Below are 22,550 nucleotides of genomic sequence, written 5' to 3' on the forward strand. Positions count from 1 at the left end.
TTTTTTAGACTCACATTCATGTAAACACATTACGCATATAGGCGATTTGACATATTTTGGGAGAGTAATTTTGAAGTTCATTGACGCTTACGGCATAAGGAACATACCTAGAAAATAATAGGCACGTTCCCCAGGTACATGTCAGGCATGTGTCTAGGGGCGGACATAGACTGTGACTATTACTTGCCATGTATGTGATTTCTCTCTCATAGGTATATAAGGTACATACTGAACACACTCCCATGTACCTGAGGGAATATGATAAGTATTTATGCGTGCTATGTGATTGTGCTGTTAGGGTATTAGGGTTGCCATATTACAAAACTGAAAATCCAGGACTCTACTAAGTAGGAGAATCTTTGAAATGCTTAAAATGAAGAGAAGTGTTATATACTAATTTATTTTCTCCCATTAGATAAAGTTGTTTAAGTATTATCATTCTAGTGACTAACAAGAAATTATATTCCACACTTTGACACACTGGTGACTCAGAAGGAGCAACGGAAACGCCTAACTATTTTTGCTTAAAAAGAAGAAAAAAACTGCCGCAAATAATTAAAAAAAAATACGTTTTCCTTCACCTCATAAGATTCTATTTTTTTAAAATACTCTTACATTTTCCCCATTTATGTCTGTTCAGTTTCATTATTTGAAACAACATATTTTTCTTCTTGAATGGTCAGAGGAAAATTATCAAAAATATCGGTCTGGGATTATTGATTAAAATATTTCATAAGCAAGATGCAGATTGAAACACAGTACTAAAGATCAAGCAGTAAAACCTTTTGTCCCTGCACCAATGAAACGAATATTTCGTTCAATGTCAAAGTAGTTAAATTGTGAACTTAATTAAATGCATGTTTTACATATTGATTTTTTTCAACTTTGAATTGCAATGCTTAGAAGTGAAAGAGAATATTTATAGAGAAAGTTCGGGTATTATGGAATAGTCGGGTAATATGGAATACCTTATTGTCTCACCTGTGACGCGTTTCTTCCAAGCGGAGAGGAAAGAAACTACTTACTCACGTTCCTATGATGTTCTACAATCAGTCTCCTTGTGATTGTGACATTCGCTGTGTTGATAGACGTGAAAATCTGATTTCTTATTCCTGATAACTTTTACAGGTAAGTGTTTTACAACCTGTATTTTCCTATTGAAATGTAATAGAACAATAATTCTTTGTTTACTATGATGTTGGATATACATAGTGGTAGTGTGATAAGCGTCATTATCCTATAATCCTTCGAATTCGTTTAATTTTTCTTTCGTTTTCAAGTTGGTGTGGAGGGCAATATGGAATACCCGCAAGAAGAGCATGGCATTCCGTATTTCGATTACAAAAATATCTATCGGTATTGGGCAATTAAACATACATTTATGATGACAACAATGCTATGCGTCTTTTTATTACAGCAAATTATCTGATGATACAAGGGGTGAGCTTGGGTCCAGCGTTCATCATGTTTAATGTGAGCACACAATGACTGTGCCGATCCCGAAGCAGAGTATTATATTTGTGACTTTTGCAAGTAATCACATTCAGTTATGGCTTGGCATTCAGAATTTTTATATATTGTCACTGTATTCATTGTATATTCAACAGAAAACTAATTTCTTTTCTATATAGCATTTGTATTCCATATTACTTAACTATTTCATATTACCCTCCAAAGTAGTTTCTTTACAAATTATAAGGTTTGCCCACCCCTGTACCGAAACTTCTTTAACAAGATACACATAAATAAAGCCAAATATGTAAGGAGTATATTTGTTTTCCTTTTTGTTTCAATGTGCAATTTTTAACTGAGTTACAAGCAAAACAAAAATGGTATTCCATAATACCCGAACTTCGTATACCTAATCATGTGAAGAAAGCTAACTATTATATTCCCTTCCTTTCTTCTTCGCTGAAATTCGGGACATTTAAGCGTCCCAATAAATATATTCGGAACGCCGGGGCGCAGATCTCGATTGACGGTTCCGGATTTTCCGGGACGAAGAATTGCAACTCTAATATATAAGTTATAAAATCTCATCTGCCAGGATTTCCCTTGAACGGGGTCTGCGTAGAAACTAGTAATTACTTTAATATTACATATGGAAACACTGATTCTAGTGTCTAGACTTTCTGGATAAGTTGAACAGCGGAAGTTTGCTCCCCCCTTTCGTGTTGCGGCAGCTGTCGAGGTAAGTTACTGTTACATGTTGCTGTTTGACCAAATACAATGAGTGTAGTTATCGTGTGCTTGACAACTTCACGTACTAATGAATGAAGGAGGACTCTCAGTTCCAAGGATGCAATTAAAATCCTTTGCCAGAGTAGACATCAACGATTTCTTCATAAAAATAACTGTAGATTTAAGTGATAAAAGAAGTGAAATCTATAGAGCAGTGTGGAGCCTCCTGCAGAACGAAAAAGTGGGCACCAGTTCACAAATTTACACTTGTTTTTATATTTTGTTAAACTTCCAATTAAACTTGTCTTTAATTTCTTATAGTTTCTATTCAGAAAAGAGTAATGCGATAATTTGTCTTCAACATTTTTTTGCTCATAGTTTTTTCGAAAGTTACGTATGAATTCACTAACTGTCATAACTTCAGAAAATGAAATTAAATGAAACATAATCTGTAATCCTACGAATATTCTCTGTTGGCTAAAGGAGACGAATGGTTGGTGGAATGAGAATGTGGACGAATATGAGAGAACTCCGAGAAAACCAACTGGAACCATGTTATCTAACACAAAACATTTCCTGGGATCGAACCAAGGATTTCTCATACTAGAGTTAATGCTCCATCGCTTTTTATTCTCTGTGTTTCTTTTTTTCTGTAAATCGCTGATTTACAAGAACCTAAAGAACAGTCAAAACGCCAATAAGCTTTAGTTGTACGTCTGAGACATGAGACCACACCCACGCGGCTATGGCATGACCTTCGCTGTATGATCAAGAGATGCCATGGTTGTGGCTACGGTGAACTGAATCACCGTGCCTCCAACGTTAATTCCAGAAAGTAGTGAACTAGTTGAGTGACAATTGCGTTCAGTGGCGGCTCCAGGATTCAAAAATAGGGCACAGTTGCCACGTTTTTTGCCGCCGTTCTGTATCGAATTTATGCTTCCCTTCTCTGATATTGCTTCAATTCTTTCGATGTTATAGAATGGGCATTAGCCAAATAGTGCACGTTGTAGGATTTAAATTTTGGTATGAACTTTAGTACCTTATGATCTCGTTCAGCTATCTGAAACTTTAACAAGCACGTTTGTCCCATCTTAATGCCCGTGATCCTTCGTAAAAGAACTAGTGATCATGCCACTAATAAAAAATATCCACTTTTGGATAGATTTCTAATTGCACTTTTCATACTGATTTAAGAATTCTGAATCGAATGAAACTATTTTTAAACATATGCATCCATAGGGTACCTAGAAAAGTAATTTCAAATTTGGGATGTAAATAAATGTACATATCTCAACTTTGATACTTTTCTCGTGATTTCAGGACAAGTACGCCTGAAATTATTTCCATTGGATTCAAAGTCCTCAGATTAGTATATAAAAAAAAGCTCAATTAGACATTTAACCAAGTATGAACTTTTTTGTTTTTGTTTTTAGTAGTGTGATGATCGTTCCTTCTTCATTCTGTTCTAATAAAATATGGCACTCACTGTCTTAAGAAAGAAGGGGCGAACCCACGGGGGGTCCACCGAATACTGATGCCCCCAAAACTTCCTAACTCAACATACATTTGTAGACTTTCTCAATAAAACTATATTTGTTTAACAAGGAAATGATTGATGTAGCTTGAAAATTTGATTTTGCACTTCAACTGTACTCTTATAAAAATCTAGTTCTATAGTTTTCTTTTCTGAAAATATAAATGAAAGTATTTTACAATTACTTATCGTCTTTTCGGGTGCAGAATAATACCCGTTCAATACTACATAGACGTAGTGGCTTATTGAGCTGAGCGAAGCGAAGCTCTTATACTCGGGTTAGCCGTTTGGTTGTCCGCGAACTCCTCCTAGACCGTTTGGCCGATCTCAACCAAACTTAGCACGCTGATAGAGTATGTCATGCTGAGTGACAACATAGGTCGAAATAAAAAATCCGATGTACCATCGAGGAATAATCACCGAAAAACGCTTCCTCCTAGACCGTTTGGCCGATCTCAACCAAACTTAGGACGCTGATAGAGTATGTCGTGCTGAGTGACAACATAGGTCGAAATCAAAAATCCGATGTACCATCGAGGAATAATCACCGAAAAACGCTTCCTCCTAGACCGTTTGGCCGATCTCAACCAAACTTAGCACGCTGATAGAGTATGTCGTGCTGAGTGACAACATAGGTCGAAATTAAAAATCCGATGTACCATCGAGGAATAATCACCGAAAAACGCTTCCTCCTAGACCGTTTGGCCGATCTCAACCAAACTTAGCACGCTGATAGAGTATGTCGTGCTGAGTGACAACATAGGTCGAAATCAAAAATCCGATGTACCATCGAGGAATAATCACCGAAAAACGCTTCCTCCTAGACCGTTTGGCCGATCTCAACCAAACTTAGCACGCTGATAGAGTATGTCGTGCTGAGTGACAACATAGGTCGAAATCAAAAATCCGATGTACCATCGAGGAATAATCACCGAAAAACGCTTCCTGATTACGTAGTTTAAGCTCGCTCAGCTCATTTCATTGCAATCGGGTATATCCATTGCATTCCTAGTAGTATTGGACCCCCAAAGTCTGGACCCTTCTCAACATAAAATTCTGGGTGAGTGCCTTGTTGGGGATGAAATCCGTCTAGAATAAGGAAGTAAATGGAATAAAATATAACCCAAGTTACAATTAATAAGAAAATAATGTTTACAATAAGTTTCCTAAAATGTATTTAACTTTAATGAAATACAGTACCAGCTGAATTTGCGTTGTCTACACAGTGCCGTTCCCGACGTTCGCTTAAGATTCAAGGCAAGTAAGTCCTAAACTAAGAAAGATATCAGAGATTTGTTTTCGCTAGAAAGAATTTCAATATTCTAGTTAAAACTTCCCCCTGACACTTTTTTTCTGAAATAAGAAATTAAAAAATCCACCACAATAGAGATTAACTATTGAAGTGCTCCATGATCACTTTCAAGAAATTCGAATATTTTCCGTGATCAGATGCTGAATTAATTATTTCTAAAAACACGTAAACCAAAATTGGTGTTTTTGGTTGGGAGAAACGATCGTTTGGGGAGAAAAAGCATAAATTTCTTCCTCAGTAGGCCTGTATGTTTATCTTAGCAACGCCCTAGGGACAATATTAATCTTATGGATTCAAAACAACCTGTAAAACGCTGGATAGAAAAATAACGGCTAGTTTTTTTCCCCCCAAGATTTCATTGTCGAAACAAATTGGCAGGAAACAATACATGACATTGCTGTATGCAAGACAAGTTTAAAGGTTTAAACCCTTCCCCTCTTAAAGATAAAAAGATAATAGGGGAATCTCTCTCTCTCTCTCTCTCTCTTTCTATATATATATATATATATATATACAAAATCTTGTTTATCCTGTAAGCATATGTGATTGTGTTTTGAATCAGCTGCTCCTCATCTTGATGAGATTCTGCGCACATTAGTGGATAGAGTACATTTTCTTTTCCTTTCTTTTTTAAGTTCCCAATCATCCGTATTATTTGAGGAATTGAAATAGATTAAGAATAAGGGAGCAAATTTAGCCCCCCTTTAAAAAAACTATAAATTCGTTAAAATAAATCCGATTTTTGTAAATCACAACGTGTGTTTTCTTTGAGCCGTAAGATTTAACGCAATGTTTTGTGTTCAAATAGGGGATGTGTTAAGACAAGGAGATGAGTTCACCTTATCTTAAAATAGTAACTTTCCTAAAAGCTACCCAATTCTCATGAAATAGGCTATATTATGTTTCCATGGAGGGTTCTCAAGGCGTATATTGTTTGGGATCTAAATCATTAACAAGTAAGAGTGAATCCATCACATGGACATTCTGGCGGCGACTTTCCAGAATTTATGTGGGTGCATATCAATGGCTGGACATGTTATATATTTTCAGGGGTCTCGATATTTTGTAATTGATTTCCTTTTAGTTAATTTTTTTAGGGATGCACGCGAGACGCGAGAAGTCTCGTCTTGTCTCGCGTCTCGTCTCGCATTTGCGAGACGAGACACGAGACGAGACTGAAAATTTTATGCGAGACGCGAGACGAGACTAAACCATGCGAGACGAGACGCGAGACGAGACTCAGTCAAGTCTCGCACGAGAAGTCTCGCGAGACTTCTCGCAGTCTCGCAACATTTATGAATTACATGTAATTATATATCTAGTGATTTTACATTTATTGAATTTTCTAAGTTGAGCGTTAATGCCTCCAGGAACAAAAAAGTGATTGGGACAATAGACATATTATGAGATTTATTATTATTCAAGGTTGATTTTCAGAATTAAAGCCTTCTTTAGTTTCTAAACAGCATTAAAAAAGAAAATCTTTGTAAATTGAAAATTTATTACAACATCGATTTAGGACTTTATTTTGCGACACAAACACATACACGCGGGCGCGCACGAATACATGAACTTCTATTTTTTGGTCTGAAAAGCGAATAAGACTCCCATTTGCTGCAAAATATGATATTTCTGTTGTTTCTGTCTTTTTCACATTACTACTAACGATTTATGTTCGGGGATGGCGGGGAAATCCCCTCTCGTCAAAGTTTTTCCCGGGTCCGGCTCGCAGAAATAACATGATATTTTTACATGGAATAAGTATTTTCTTTCTATATATTTATAAAAAGCATCCCCCTCTAGTTCGGAAGTTTAATTCAAACACTGGTTTGGTAGGATGGCCCTATAGGTTTGATGCGAGATGGTAGGAATGGCCCTATATCTGTCAGTAATTTTATTTTGTAGATCTGGCAACACTATATAAGTTGAAAGCGAAAGTTGATAAAATGCGATAATGCAACATTGCTACAAGCGCGAACGAACCAAAAGAATTGGGTCGTGTTGTAAGGAGTTCTTTTGTTGTCTACAAGCGCTTTTGGTGGTATAAAAACATCTTTATAATGGAAAATCACCCTTCAAGGAAACGACCAAAACGTGTAAATGTTGATAGTGGCGACGATAATTTAGAAGAGCCAAATATTGCTGGAGACCTCTAAACTGGAAAACAATGTTGGATCCAGCAACAATTTATGCTGGTTTTGCTGTAAATTATGCTATTAACCGTTTGGGGATCCCATGGTACAATCTGTACCATACGGGATGTTTCATGGTTGCGTTTAACTCTCTTATTTGAGCTTTTTCGTCCGTTTTTTTTTTCTTTTTTTGTTTTTCAAGTCCAGAGGCATTGTAGAACACCTTACGTATGGTTTCACACCTTCCTGCGTCGAGACATAGGAGGTGATTACGTCATAATTCCACAATATATATTTTCTTTTAATATTGCGGGGCCGGTCTATGTTCATTATTTTTTGGCGGGTTTATTTTTACACGTAGAAGATTGAAATTTTGCACAAACACTCAGTCCACCGAGTAGTATTTACTAGATTTTTTCAGATTTCTGCGTTAAAACAGGGGGGATCCAGAGGGGCAAAAGTTGAAAAAAGGGATATTTTACCAAAAAATCCATTTCTTCGCGATTTTCCCTCCTTAGATACATGATGGAGACAAGTGAAAGGTACCGCCTGATAGGCAGTTCTATTCTGAAGAGAATGATGTGCGACACATGACCCTAGGTAATTATGGAAGTGTCAGGGAATTTTTATGAAAATATACTTCTGTATAGGGGAATTTTGGACATTTTCGGTATTATTTTTTGCGGGCTTATTTTTGCACCTAGAACATTGAAATTGTGCAGAAACATTTAGTCAACCGAGGAGTATTTACGAGATTTTTTTCGTACTTTTGTGTTAAAACATGGGGGTATAAAGGGGCTAAACGTTGAAAAAGGGAAATTTTTACCAAAAAATCCCTTTCACGGGATTTTCTCGCCTGAGATACATGATGGAGACAAGAGAATGGTATCGCCTTAAAGGCAGTTCTATTCCGAAGAGAATGATGTGCAAACCATGATCCTAGGATAATTAGGGATGTCTCAGGGAATGTTTAAAAATTTCCCTCTGTATACGGGAATATGGGACATTGTCGGTATATATTTTTTTTTGGCGGGCTTACTTTTGCACCTGGAAAATTGGAATTGTGCATAAACATTCAGCCCACCTAGTACTATTTATCAGATTTGTTCAGATCTCTGCGTTAAAACAGGGGGGTCCAGAGGGGCTAAAAGTTGAAAAAAAAATTTAGACCCAAAAAATCCCTGTTTTCGGGATTTTCCCGCCTTAGATACATGATGGAGACACGTGAATGGCACCGTCTAAAAGGCAGTTCTATTCTGAAGAGAATGATTGGCGTATTATAGTCCTAGGGTAAATAGAGATGTCTCAGGAAATTTTTTACCTGGGATCATGGTGTTTTACGGTAATTTGGGACATTGTGGGGATTCTTGATAAAATTTTCCCGCCCTTAGTATTCAAGATAGATACTTGAAATTTGGCACATACATTTAGTATACCAAATACTATTTATCAGAGTTTTTTGAGATCTCTACATTTACACAGGGCCGTTCCAGAGGGGCCCAAAGTGTGAAAAAATTTTCCCTCAAAATTTTCCCTTTGACATCACTTTTCCCTCTCCTGGTATATGGTATGAGCATGCAAGTGATACCATTTGAAAGCCACTCTATTCTGAAGAGAATGAGGTATGAACTATGATCCTAGGATAAATAGTGACGATGCAGTAGCTGCTTGACTGAAAGTCTTAAAAAATAGCCCAAAAAGCCTGGTACCGGAAAGGGTTAATTTGACGAAAACTAATGGTCTAGGAATCAAATTCCAGCACAAATTTTCTATTAATTTGGAGCGGAGGGAACACAAGTTCGGATACCATGTTGAACTTTAGATTCCGTCTCCTTAGGATGTTATGAACATTCATCCCAGGGAAAGCAATGGCAAACCACGAAGGATTCAGCTTGCCAAGGGACTTTTAGGTCAAATATCTGCCTTCGGACAGAATATCACATCATCATTCATTAACAGCCATAGAATAAGACATTGCAAAATTTTGACCAGAATATATGCGAGACTGCGAGACCATGCGAGAAAGTCTCGCGCGAGACGCGAGACGAGACTCAAAATTTTATGCGAGACGCGAGACGAGACTTCACATTTGCGAGACGAGACGAGACGCGAGACGAGACCAACATTTGAGGCTGCGAGACGAGACGAGACTTTTCCATTTCTCGTCTCGTCTCGTCTCGCGTGCATCCCTAATTTTTTTTTAATGAAGACTGTCATAAAGGGTTGTACTAAGATAAAGTAAAATATACCGGTACTATAAGGAAACTTGGGGCTGCCCTAGCTCAGTCGGTACACGGCTGACTTACACACAAGTGAAAGAGATTCAAACCCGGGTCCAAGGTTAAGTTAATGTAATGAATATTCTGAGCATATGTAATCGTAACATTATGTGTACTCGTATACGTTAAACAACTTACATGATGCACAATGATTGCAAGAGGCAATAAATACTTTTAATGGTAAAATAACTTGCAAGGATTTTGTAGTGAACATAAACTATTGTATAAAGCTCTTGCCTTTGCACAAACACATTTGAAACAAACAATTATATTTTAGAGGTTAGAAATTTTAACTTCCATCTCAATGTTTTAATTGCTTATTATTTTTGATAATGAAAAGTGAGAAATATTTTACTTTTTTCTATCTAACTAAAAATCTTGTGGGTGCGTCCTGAAGCACCCACGTAGTCGGCGCGCATGTGTGACGTATGTGTTCTGCGAGACTTCTCTATCGGGCCTATAGCTTGGGGTTGAAACTACCAACAAGCAGGAATCAATTTCCTCTAAGTTTGAGAAAATATTTCATTTTGAGTCGTAAAAAAAAGAAAAAAAAGTTTTTCTTTAAGCTTAAGAACTATTTACACTGTTTGATATTTAAATTGGATATGCGTAAGACTAAAAATTTCCCAACAATATAATTATGTATGTTCATTGGAACGAACACAAAATAATTTCTATCACTCGACTAAATATCCATTACGTGCTTGTCTCTCTGTTTCGTGATAACTTCTATAACATTGAATCGATTTCAATGAATAACTGTCATAATAGACAATTTCAATTAATAACCTTCATAATATTGATTCGGCTTCAAACAATGTCATAATATTAAGTAGATTTCAATAAATAACTCTCATAATATTGACTCGACTTCAATGAATTATCATGGTGTTAAGTAGATCGCAATATACCTAATTTGTTGATTGAATTAGAATTTAGTGTCCCAGTCAGCACTTAGGCTATATGAGACATGAACCTATACTTTAACGTAATATCCGAACCAAACCACATGAGCTCCTGCCGGGAATCGAATCCTAGTCTCCGTGCCGAAGACAAATGCGCTGATCACATAGTCTATCTATGAGGAAACTCCATAATAGATTTCGTAAAATTACGTAAATATTTTCCAACTTCCGTAAAACATAGACTAGCGTGTTTTTCCTTGAATTTTACGAATTATTACTCTTGCTTAGGGTTGAAGTTACAGTAAGGGAAAAGGTGGTGCTTTGCTTTATCTTAATAATAATAATAATAATAATAATAATAATAATAATAATAATAATAATAATAATAATAATAATAATAATAACAACAACAACAATAGTTTTGTTTTACAGCGTGAAATTACGATAGACTTTCAAATTATGTGAATTCAGTATTGTATTGGAGGTAGTACAACTACGAGTAACTTCTGGTAGCAATAAAGGGATAAAATTAAAGACAGAATCTGTTTCTTGGACGCAGAAACCATATAAAAAAGCCTTCGTTATCTCTTACAGGTTTTACTCTACACATATTAATATATACTACCCAGAATTCATAGATGATGCTTACCACTTCTGGTTGCATTAGAGGAATAAAGTCATAAACGTTGTAAAGTATATTTTTGTTGTATTGAATCCATTAAAGAAATCTACTTTTCGCTATTACCGCTTCTTTTATTGCAGATTAGCGTTGAATTTGAAATTATATTTTTTCTCCAGTTCTGATATGAATACAAAGATACAAATCAAGACAGAACTCATTCCTGGGATGCTGAATCCTTGTCAAAAAGCAGCTTCTCGCTTTCTAGTACAGACTTTGCTCTTTGGAGATAACATATTGAAATCGAATGTAGTAATAAATTTCTAGCACATCCGGTTTTAGTAGAAAGATAAAAGATGCAAATGAAATCTACTATTGAAATGTGAAATAAATTTACAGAAACCCCTTCTGGCTGTATAGTACCATTTTTGTTATATGGAAACCAACGTTCGAATTGGAAACCTCTTATTTCTATCACTGTTCGGTTTGAGTAAGGCTTAACGGAGCTGATTGAACCACTGAATTGATTGCGAAAGACTGTTTATCGTTATATTTTTTTGTTTGTGCTCTATGGCGATCAATGCTGAAACTGGAAATTATTTCGCCCATCCGGTTTGAATAGAAGGTTAATGAAATGGATGGAATTTGATATCAAAATATCGCTTGTCACTCTCTCTTACCGTTTCTGGCCATAGAGCACAAACAAAAAGATATAACGATAAACAGTCTTCCTCCAATCAATTCAGTGGTTCCCCAATGATATTTAAAAAAAAAAATCTTACTTACGTGAACGTAGACAATCCGTTTTGTATAAAGAATATAAAACCACAACTTTTCGCATAAATTCTGGAGTCCCTCAGGGGTCTAATCTTAGGCCTCTTTCGTTTTTATTATTTATTAATGATCTGCCCCATTATATTCAAAAATCTCATAAAATACTCTTTGCAGATGATTTGAAAATATTTGTAGATGTGAAATGTATAGATGACTGTCTACTCTTGCAACAAGATCTCACTAATATACTAAAATGGTGTACTAGCAATAGAAATGAAATGAAATCTTTTTGAAATGAATGAAATGAAACGAGTTTTACGTCCCACGGTTATGCTAAAGGAGGCGGTGATTATGAGAAATGAGTGAAATTATGGAATGAAGAAAGTGGGAGGAAAACGAGAACCCCGAGAAAACCCACGAGCACTGTGTTTGTCCAACAAAAAGTCTACACGGCACGAGCTGGGATCGAACCAGGGACCCCAAGCACCGGAGGTGAAAGCTGTCCCACTGAGCCACCGCGATAGACTGACAGTAAATATTAATAAGTGTAAAACCATGACATACAGTAGACGTGAGAAAACGTATGACTTTACTTACACGATCAATGGAGTAAGTTTAGAAAAATTAGATACAATTAAAGATTAAGGTGTAATACTTGACAAAAAATTGACCTTTTCGCATCATGTGGCAAAGAAATCTAACTATGCATATAGAATATTCTAAGGATGCATATAGAAATCTTGGGTTTCTTATCAGAACAACCAAACAAATTACGAATGTTAACTCTTTGAACACGCTTTACTTTTCTTACGTAAGATCCAAACTTGAATATGCTTCATTTATTTGAAACACTTCCGTGAAAGCACGCAGTCAAAAGAATTGAGCAGATACAAAGCAAATTCATACGTTTTCTCACATACAAAAGGACAGGATTTTATCCAAAATATGAACCACACGATAATTTACTTGACAACTTTACAGTTCAGACACTTGAACGAAGACGGATATTCAACGACCTCATTTTCTTACACAGACTTTTACACAACAAAATAGACTGTACTGACATAATTTCAAAGATAATGATCCAGGTTCCAACCATCAAAACACGCAAGGGAAATAGTGGCCTGTTCTACTGCAGGAAGGCACGTACAAATGCACTACATATGCCACCTACATGGAGAATTCGTGCTACATACAATGAAATCAGTAAGGATTATGTAAGGATGTAGATATATTTAATAGTTCTGAAAAGTTGTTCAAAAGAGTACTACTAGTAAAAAAAAAGAAAAAAGAAAAAAAAGAAAGAAAGAAAAAGAAAAAAGAAAGAAAAAAAATATTATTTCAATTCAAGTATTAATATCATTGTAATTTAAAATTATATGTGGACACTGTAATTGGGCAGTAATGCCTGTTGTGTCGATAAATATATAAATAAATAAATAAATAAATAACACTTCCGATACTTCAGTAGCAGCAGCCATGCCTCATATATAGTGAAACGAACAGTTGTCTCAAGGTGTAACTATGTACAATATTTACATTCTTCCTTCTACATTTTTCACATTGATCATCTGAATCGATGTATCGCACAAAATTCGAACGTCTCTTATGGGCATCGTATGGGGTGTAAAGAAGCCCACAATCCCCTTTTCTTTCATTCTAACTCGAACATCCAAAAATGCTAAAACACTTGTTTCATAATTTTAGATGAAAAGTCCAAGCACCAAATTTCCTTAACGAATTCTGAGATATGCCTATCTTGTTATAATAATTGTAATTACACCTTTTTTTCTGCCCACAAAATTTTCTTTCCTTCCAGGGCAAAAATCGAAAAATGCTTAAACACTTGTCTTACACGTATGTTAAAAGAAAAGACAAATCCTAAGTTTATACCTTTAACCTTAAGAGAAAAATGAAATTAAATTTTTGAGTTTTACGTCCCACGATTATGCCGGCTAGGCTAAAGGAGACGGTCAAGATGAGAAATGAATGAAATGGTGGAATGAAGAAAGTGGGAGGAAACGGGAGAACCCCGAGAAAACCCACGCACACGGTGTTTGTTAACCTTAAGAGATTCTGAGTTATGGACGCTTATTGTAATTGTAATCCCCGCGCTTTTTCTTCCTATCCTCTTATCTTCTTTTCTAAATCAAATACGAAAAACGTTTATCATATGTTTAATTATTTTAAATGAGAAGTCTGTGCGCCAAATTTCACATCTCTAATCTTCAGAGATTCCGAGATATAGACACTTTAATATAATAATTGCACCTCTATTCACCCCTTCCTTGTCGAATATCCAAAATTCCTTTTTAGTTGTACCTTCCGTCACAAATACTATCTATTGTCCGAGTGTAAAATTTCTAACTTAGGCAGTTCAACCTGAGGTGGATCAGTTACCAGACATAGTCTACTCACTCAGGACTTATGTACTGAGTGGACAATGTATCTGGAACATTCGTGATAACGAAGAAACCAGAAGAAGGAAAAAAGTGAAACTTTACATGAAGCAACTATAAGGAGGGAGACATAGTTTTACATATTAAACACTACCATTCAGTGAACAGTGTTGCCATCCCAGTATAAAGTTATATTTTTTCAAATGGCACTACGTCAGATTATTACATATTTCAAATCAGTATCTTAAACGAAAACTTAAAATATCACATTTAGTATTCAGTGTTGCAAACTAAGGATATTATATCACAAATATCCAAAGTTTGAAAGCCTCTATCACACATATAGCACAACGGAGATGGACAAGACAATGCACATCGGAAGTACCTTCGCGTTGGATACTATGTTCATGGTATGACTTCGTTTCAAATGAATAGCTTTCAATATTTTCAGAATGAGGAAATTTATTTCAATAACTTGGTAGAATTTATATAACTTACTTTGGTTATATTGATAACTTTATTTATTTATTTTATAGCCGTTCGAAACTTGGATTGTTTTTGACACGGAGTGTTTTGGATTGAGATTCTTTCTTCCTGATTTGTCTTTGCAGTGTGAAAGCGCTATGGAAGTATACAACATGAGAATCTAAAAAGGACAAATAATTATATTGTCTCATTTACGAAAGACTAGCTGAAATGCTCGTTTTTCTCACGGGAAGTTTGTGTAATATATTTGAAAGATATATCTGAACCCCTTTCGTCCCATAGAATGTTATTTAAATGGAAATGAAATTATAAAAAAACCCAGCTGGATCCAAGTGCCAACTACGTTCAGAACTTCATTTCAGACTGTGTAGCCGTTATCCTTTGCTAAAACTTTAAACCTCTGTCTTCCTTTCAGAATAAGCGTTTGACACAAAAGTGACATAATAAAAACTCAGTTCGAGATAGGTACAAGCAATATTAAAAAATTCAATTCAAAATTCACTTCAAACAGTTCAGCCATTCTGTCATTTCGGATTACGAGTCAGATAACGTCATTTTGAATGAAACAATGATCTCAAATCCTTCCCCGTTAGAAGTGGAATTGTGGCAAACGCTTTGACACACATCCAATGTTTTCAATGAGTTTATATTCCCAGTTTCATCTTTTTAACTAGAAGGTTCGTGAGAATACTCTGTTCTTAGCATAAAATTTTCACCCCTGTCATTCCCTTAGGATACACATTTTAATCAGTGACAATACAAACTCAGCTCGAGGAATATATGTCAATATATTTAATCATGGGCGTCTCTGGCATGTTAAAGTTGGGGGGATGAGGACGACTAGATTGCTAGTAGTCCCAACTAAAGTTACGTCAAAATTATGAGTAAACTGGAATCTACTTTACAAATGGCATCCGCTCTTTCTACATTTAGCAATACAATGCATCATAATTTTCTTCCATCACTGGTAGTCTATTTGCCGGGAAAAAGTTACGTTTATATATAATATGGTTCTTAGTAATTTCTTTACCTTGATATTCCTACCAGTGAATTCCTGCTCAGTGTTCTTAAACGCATTTGCAGTAGTGTAGTTTTATAGTCCTCATATATTTCGATTGTTTAGTTCACAAAATCTTAACTCTGAAAGAAGACTTACGATAACACTTATTTTGATTTTCATTCTCTTTCTGTATTCTTAACAAACTCAAAAGGTATATTGTATACCTTTTTGTTCTTCATTTCGCTGCATGTTTTTGAATTTGTCCAATGACCCATCCTCCATTACTTCGTTTTCCGTTTTAATGTTTATACTGTACAGTTTATTCTTGCTATCATTGGACTCCTCAATGTATTCTTTCCATCGTCTTCAAACTCAATTCGCTCATTAAACATTCATTTCTATCTTTATATTGTCATAGTAATTGTCCCCTGCTGCCCTTCTACAGTATTCGAAATAAATTTACTCTCATATATAATATTCAGATTTTTCTGTCTTTTTAAGTTCTTCTTTTCACCCTCACTTCTATTATATATTTCCCTGTCTTTGTAATTTCCCTTCTTAATTCGCAGATAAACTTTCTGTACATCGTTTCCTTCCCTTCTTCAATCTCCCTTCGTCATGGAAACCAATTGTTGCTGGTTAAGCAATGAAAAAATTGTGTGTCTGCAGCCGAGATTACTTTGATTAACCAAAAAGCGTAACTTTAAAAAAAAAAAATCCTTCTTTGAAAGTGACCCATGTCAGGCGTACATTCTACTCACATTAACCTAATATTTAAGAACAGGCATAACTTTAATTTCTTCAGCCTATGTTTTTACTTTCTCCACACATATATAAATACTTTCAGCATTGATCCATTTATCTCGTACTCAAAATATTTGGGGGGGGACGCGTCCCCCCGCCAGAGACGCCCGTGTATTTAATGTCAAAAATGATTATTGAATACCTAGAACAACATTCCTAGAGATAGGTATAACAGTTTTGAAGCTATTGGGTAATTTATGTAAAAGTGAACTTCATGTGTAGTATAGCGTTATATAGTTTTCTTGTTGAAATATTCACGAAATGCGATTTTGTACTTGTATTGTTCTTTCACTCACTGATTCAAATTATGTTCACATTAATTTTTATTTACTCCTGTCAGTTAGTAATTGTTTACTGCAACTTGAAATTTGGTTGAACTACGTAGATTTGCAGGCAGTGAGGAAATAAATTTATGTAACATTATTTATCTATTTAATTGTTAATATAAATTTGTTTGTTTCAGTCCTTGTTCACCCACGAGGTGCAGGGACATCGACTGCTGCCGCCCAATAACTAAAAGGTAAGTTTATTTGCTTATTTCTCCTTATTATACATATATTGGCAAAATTAGTAATTTGGTTCTTGTCATTATACACACGGTAAACGTCTTTAAGAAATAGATTTTTAAAGTAATTGTTTTAAATAATTATTGCATTTTGGTTTTTACGTAATGCTTGCTCTAACACTCATATTCCACCATTCCGTATGGTATTTTTACGTTCTTATATCTGTTGAGAAGTGGGAGTGTGGGGCTATAAGGTGTCAAGGTTTCTTTACATAGTAAAATATATATTAATTGACGTCTGGGATATCTGGGTAACCATAACTACAGTACTCATTTTTGTATAATATTATTCTGAATCCTAATTTGCTAGCTTTGAAATTTCCAGTTGCCCATATTCTCTCCTACCACATGCAGGGGAGGATTAAGGCTTTTGGGGTCCTGGAGCCGACTATTTCAAGGGGGTCCTATATTACGAATAATTCCATCGCATAGAGTTTCTTTGCTGCCTTCCACAGCCTCATAGGCTTATCGAAACACCGAAAATTATACTGTAGTATTTTAATGTGCTCCAAGTTTACAATAATTAGTTTAATTACATTCATTATTAACATATAAACTAATTATTTGCTGAGCAAAACTATATTTTTTCGTTAAAATTCAATCTCGTGTTACAGTTTCGCCAGCTAACTTTTTGGCTTCATCAGACACTATCAGTTATCCTGTATCACATAGTGTCTGATGAAGCCAAAGAGTTACTTGGCGAAACTGTAACACGTGTTGAATTTTAACGAAAATATATAGTTTTGCTCAGCAAATAATTAGTTTATATTTAATTATAAGCAAAGCTTCTACTTATGGAAAATATCACATTATTAACAGTTAAATGCTCATATACTGCAGTGTAACACACAAATGCCAAACATAAGCCAAATTGTCATCAGTCCCTGAAAAACCGTAATCGAGTAAAAGGAGAAAAATCATATACACTTAGGTAAAGCTGTATAAGGCTACATTGTTAGAAAAGTTTTCTTTCTACATTTTTGCTCTGCATGTCATTAAACGATAACTCTTTGACCAGACATAGTTCAATAGATAACAGGGAAGAGTATTGAGCTTCTGCTGCGTCATGTTAGACCTCACTGGACTTTTTAACCACTTAAGTTTAGAAAAGGATCTTTCGCCAGTACAAATTCTGTATACAATGCAGACATTTGGGAAAACTATACTTTCATATAATATCAAAAGTATTTTATTTACTGTAAGAGAACTTGCAGTATTATTTTGGGCGTTCTCATTAGCGATAAGAGTTTGTATATACAATAAGAAATGACAAAACTCTTTTCAAAAATTCAACTCCACCTCACCATTGTACTTTAAAATAAAATCACTCATGGCTCGTGTTATATCCTCGTCGTTCATGGAGTTTAATTTGGTAAGAATCCCGAAAGTCTCGTGAAGATTTTTGTACTGAGCTATCCTTCGCTGTAGCTCTGAAGTGAGTTTATCTATGATCGGAAGGAACGTTTCCACACGAAATTTATCACTCCCTAATAACATCGCTTCTTCTGTGCCATTTTCATCAAACTGTTCCTTTCTACAGATTTTTCTTTTCATTTCATCACTGAACCTCTGCTGTCCACTTTCTGATTTCACAGATGTTTCCATTTTGGCAAACTTTCCTTTAAAGGAAGAAACGTAACTGATCAAGAACTCAAGTACATTGACTGCAGTTCCTGGCTCCATGTTTTCACTTTGAAGATACTGACTCGTTTTATTCATTCTGCTTAAAATTACATCCCATAATATGACGTGAATTAGGTTTCAAGAGTAGTCACCTTCTGCAAAATGTTTTTCGCATCCTGACGTGTTTCATTGTTTTCTATTGGATCGTCTGTGATGGATGCTAGCACATTCTTTATAGTTGACTACCATTCTTTGACTACCACTCTTTGACTACCATTTTTTAATGTGAACATTCTTTTATATGTACGACTCCATTAATGTGGGATGTTCCTGACATCTGTACGCAGTTTAGGAAACTAAACACAGTCTCCTGGTCACATCTGACTCGATGGTAGAAGAACACACACACACACGTATATATATATATATATATATATATATATATATATATATATATATATATATATATATATATATATATTAGAATTTTTTAAAAACAAATTCCCAACGATGTTTGAATTATTCGCGTGGGACACATGTATCCCGTTGGTAGTCAAAAAGTTAAAAATATTTCCTGGCAAAACGTGCTGCATAGCAGAGCACCTTGTTCCAAACAAAGTTTTCAAAGTTTCCAGTTTTCTTTGTTTCGTTAACTTCTTCCTCTAGCAAATGCCATCGGTGTGTTGTCGAACTAAAGAAATTATATATGAGCTGGAGAAGACGGACGTAATTGACTGCAATTTCGCATCATTCAACACCAACTTTTCCTGCAAGGTTTAGAGAGTGTGCTGCGCAAGGAACACCAATAATACCTTTAACATGAGCTTTCACTCCTTCATACTGCCCCGACATATTACTTGCATTGTATGACTGTCCTCGACGATCTTCTACAGAAATCCCGTGCTCTTCCAATGTTTTAACAATTAACTTACCTTTATGACTGAAAATAGGGATAAACTAAAGAAATTGTTCTACTACGTCTCCTTTCTCTTTAATATACCTAATAGTTACAGTAAGCTGGTCTATATGCGTTTTGTCCGGTGTCGAGTCCATGCTGTTACTATAATATTTTACTCGCTTTATTTCTTCGACGATCTTGCCTAACACCTCTTGATTCATCAGCTGAACAAATTCATCACAGATTGTAGATGATAAATAATTAATATGTGCACACCCTTTGTTTCCATGGTTTTTAATGTGAGATTTAAGAAAAAGGATCAAACTGCGAAATAACTTCCAATATTCCCATAAAGTTGCCGTTGTGTTCAGATCCAAAAATCTCGTCGTTCCCGCGTAAGGGCAAATCCCTCTCAGCTAGAAACTTTATCACAGCAACAACGCGTTTTACGACTCCTACCAAATAGTTATTTTCAGTCTCAGTTTGTTCTACTAGCTGTTTGGTGTTCAGCCCACAGTCTCTTCGAAGTAATATATGCAGTTATATTCCGGAAATGGCTTTTGGAAGTTTCGTGACTTGATAGGTCTCTTGTTGCATGAGCCCAATCATCGTACCCTGTTACAAGCATACCAGTTCCTTATTTTGTATCACAAGTTGTCAGAACAAAGGGTAATGATTTATAGCGTCTGCATTACAGCCTTATTATTTAGAGCGCATTGATGTTTACGAATTTGCAACTGTAGAGGAAATGTTAGATGTTTTGGTTAAGCTTGAGAAAAATAAAGTTCGTGTACAGAGAAATGAAAAACGAGGACATACCTCTTCCGTCACAAAGCAAACTTGGAAGGCTGTACTTCCAAAGTTAAAAACATCATTAACAGCAGATTCTTCTGATATCGAGACAGATAGTGAAGTGGAAGTTAAAATGCTGAACAAGCAGGATAGGAAGAAGAAAAAGTTAAACAGGAGGCTAATGAACTGAAAATTCAGAGTCAACAAAGTAATCAACACAAAGTCCAGCTAGTTCCGATCAACTGTAATCGTCAGAGAAAAAGTTAGAGAAATTAACTTTACAGATTAGTCAGCAGCTATCTGACCAAACCAATACCAACTGTAGTAACAAAAACAGACTGAGTTTTCAAGGAAAAAGGAATAATTTTTTACAGGCAAAATAGAGGAAATAAGAATCACAATCTAAGAGGGAATTTTAGAGGTCGATTTCGTGGTAATTTTAGAAATTTTAGACGCCAAGTGAGAAATCAATTTTATCCTAGAGGAAATTTTAATAATTATCAGTTTGAAACACCTACGTATGAAAACAATTATCAACAATTTCCGAATCAGGCAGAAACACATTTCATTTGCTCTTTTTGTGGCCATGGTTTTCAGACAGAAGATGCATGTTTGCTGTGTAAATAGTCTTTAAATCCGTAATGTCTGTAAATGTGGGAAGATCATTTACAGATAATATTGTATTAGGAAATAACGGTCATGTTGTAAAATCCTGCATTACTACACGAAATAATGTGATCTTAATGCCATTATTGATTGAAGATAAGAATGCTGATGCTGTATTAGATTATGCTTCGCAGATATTAATAATTAGAGAGGATTTAGTGTCACCTAAGGCTAAGATATTGAGTATCGACACGTGAATAAAAGGAATCACTCAGAGTTCTCTTTTGATAAACAATACAACAATTGTACGTTTCAAACTTAATGGGAGAACATTTCATCATGCTTTTCGCTTTTTAAGTAATTTTTCCCAAGACAATTTGTTAGGGAACGACTTTTAAGTATCTGAGAGAGCCCAAATTGATTTGAATAGGAACGTTTTATTTTAAGGAGATTTGGAATACCACCGAGATTTGCTCTAAGTAATGACAGAAATATTTCAAAGGAATTATCACCAGAAGCTGATAATTTAGTTTGTAATAGAGGCCCAAAATAGCTCACTCTCTCACAAAATAAGTACCATGAAGACTCTGGTGGAAGAATACTTAACTTCAGCGATACCGCGAGCGGAAAAAATTAGCATGGGTCTGAAGCCTATATTATAATATGTTGATTCCTATATTTTAGTATTAAAGAGAGGGTTTTCGGGGGGCCCTGATTCTTGGGGGCTCAGCCCTTAATTCTCTCCTGACCACAAAAGAATGAAAATTTTGTTCTGTTGGTTTACACTCACAACCAATTTTGCTAAATAAAAATAGACTAGAAGGTTCCTGGAGGAAAACACCTTCCCAGATTGTACACACTTTCTCGCCCTGATTTTGATTCGCTATCTGGGCACAATCTCCGGTACCAGATATGAGAGACTTAGGATAGAATGTTTTAGTTTCTTCCAATGTCAATGTTACAACTTCCAAAATTGCTATTATAATTTACAGGTGTGGCTTTCCGTTTCTCTTGTGAGTATGCAAAGCATCCTTTTTAAACGAATTGTCCACACTGTAAATTGGAAGTGTGTGTCGAATTGCCCCACTCACTTTGGCGTATTTGAAATAGGAAGTGTGTGTTTCCTTCTAACTTAACTCAGCTTCACGCCCAGTGATGTAATGCCAGAAAGAAAAAGCCAATTTGTTTTCTTCCGCATTGCTCACCTTACCCCAAATTCCCCGGGCAGTGTGATTACCGAGGGAGGTTATCCTCCATACGCGAAGAACTAACATGGTCATAGCTGCCGAAAACCCACAAATCTAATTCCTAACCTCCTCGGTTTATTTATCTATACATGTCAGGGTGGCTGGCCTGAAAAATTTCTTACACCCTTTCGACCGAGAGCCCAAATAGGCATTGGTTCTGAATTCGATTTACCATATATCAACAATTCTTTGATTTACCTTACCATGTTCATATGTTTGCAACTAGTATAGCCATTTGAATTTTACAAGATCTTTGTGTTCAAAATAGTAGTAAAAGTAACATTTTTGTTCACAGTTCACTACAAGAAATTACGAAATGCTAAATCTAAAATATTATATCAATAGTTTTCACGGTTATACAGTTATTATAATTAAGCAGTCACATCAAAAT

General features: G+C 35.5%; 1 long non-coding RNA gene across 2 annotated transcripts in view; it reads left to right on the forward strand.

Moving 5' to 3' along the window:
• Positions 1–2,141: 2,141 nt before the first annotated feature.
• LOC145693469 (uncharacterized) overlaps positions 2,142–22,550 on the forward strand; it is a 45,589-nt gene continuing 25,180 nt past the window's right edge. Inside the window, exons 1-2 of one of the 2 annotated variants that reach the window (XR_014132784.1) lie at positions 2,142–2,191; positions 16,892–16,948. This is a non-coding gene — a long non-coding RNA (uncharacterized LOC145693469). Of the gene's footprint in view, positions 2,192–2,398; positions 2,423–16,891; positions 16,949–22,550 lie in introns of those variants that run through there. The other variant, XR_014132785.1, reaches the window with a different exon arrangement.

Source organism: Thermobia domestica, chromosome 8 (genome assembly GCF_964235325.1).
Source record: "Thermobia domestica chromosome 8, izTheDome1.hap1.1, whole genome shotgun sequence".
Classification (NCBI taxonomy): Eukaryota; Metazoa; Arthropoda; class Insecta; order Zygentoma; family Lepismatidae; genus Thermobia; species Thermobia domestica.